Source organism: Pavona decussata, unplaced genomic scaffold (genome assembly GCF_977016875.1).
Source record: "Pavona decussata unplaced genomic scaffold, jaPavDecu1.1 SCAFFOLD_3647, whole genome shotgun sequence".
NCBI lineage: Eukaryota > Metazoa > Cnidaria > Anthozoa > Scleractinia > Agariciidae > Pavona > Pavona decussata.
In genome coordinates, this window is record NW_028146458.1 from 17,501 (window position 1) to 18,899 (window position 1,399).

General features: G+C 47.8%; 1 pseudogene; it reads left to right on the plus strand.

The window, feature by feature from the left end:
- Positions 1-542: 542 nt before the first annotated feature.
- On the plus strand, positions 543-1,399 carry LOC146446278 (small subunit ribosomal RNA; annotated as a pseudogene; the record flags this gene model as incomplete).

Below are 1,399 nucleotides of genomic sequence, written 5' to 3' on the forward strand. Positions count from 1 at the left end.
CAGTCTCCTTATTAGCGTTTGGGGGTTATAGTGTGGGCAGGTTGGTCGCAAAGGTTCCGAGAGGAGCTGGCTAGTAAACCCTGTCCCTTATGTTCCACGGCGGCAAGGCGGAGAAATAGAGGGCAGAATTGACTAACGGGCAAGGAAAGTTGGGCTTGTAGCTTTCCTTTCGAAGGAGGGAAAAGATGATGCCCGAAAGCATTGTCACTGTAGTGGCAGGCAGAGTGTAGATGGAAGTTGTGTACGCTAGCCTTTGGCTAATGATAGAGACAAAAGAGCAGGAGGATATTTTCCTTCGCAGAAGCACTTTTCTTGCCTTCCTTCAGCTCGCTTGGCGAGTCTGACAGGTATGCCTGAACTGTGCACGGGTCCAGTTGTGAGAAAGACGTGGCAAACAAGACGGGGTTTCCCTTGACCGAGGGACCGTGTGGTCCGTTTGGCTCATGGGTTCCCCCCGTGGAGGCAAAATCTAAGAAAGCTTGCTCTCCCTCTGCGGAGGGGGGCCGCTTAGCAAGGAACTTCTGTTCCCTGCGGTGGATAGTTACCTGGTTGATCCTGCCAGTAGTCATATGCTTGTCTCAAAGATTAAGCCATGCATGTCTAAGTATAAGCACTTGTACTGTGAAACTGCGAATGGCTCATTAAATCAGTTATCGTTTATTTGATTGTACCATTACTACTTGGATAACCGTAGTAATTCTAGAGCTAATACATGCGAAAAGTCCCGACTTCTGGAAGGGATGTATTTATTAGATTAAAAACCAATGCGGGTTCTGCCCGGTCATTTGGTGATTCATAGTAACTGATCGAATCGCACGGCCTTGCGCTGGCGATGTTTCATTCAAATTTCTGCCCTATCAACTGTCGATGGTAAGGTAGTGGCTTACCATGGTTGCAACGGGTGACGGAGAATTAGGGTTCGATTCCGGAGAGGGAGCCTGAGAAACGGCTACCACATCCAAGGAAGGCAGCAGGCGCGCAAATTACCCAATCCTGACTCAGGGAGGTAGTGACAAGAAATAACAATACAGGGCTTTTACAAGTCTTGTAATTGGAATGAGTACAACTTAAATCCTTTAACGAGGATCCATTGGAGGACAAGTCTGGTGCCAGCACCCGCGGTAATTCCAGCTCCAATAGCGTATATTAAAGTTGTTGCAGTTAAAAAGCTCGTAGTTGGATTTCGGGATGGCTCGGCCGGTCTGCCGCAAGGTATGTTACTGGCCGGGCTGTTCTTCCTCGCAAAGACTGGGTGTGCTCTTAACTGAGTGTGCTCAGGATCTGCGACGTTTACTTTGAAAAAATTAGAGTGTTCAAAGCAAGCCAGCGCTTGAATACGTAAGCATGGAATAATGGAATAGGACTTTGGTTCTATTTTGTTGGTTTCTGGAACCGAAGT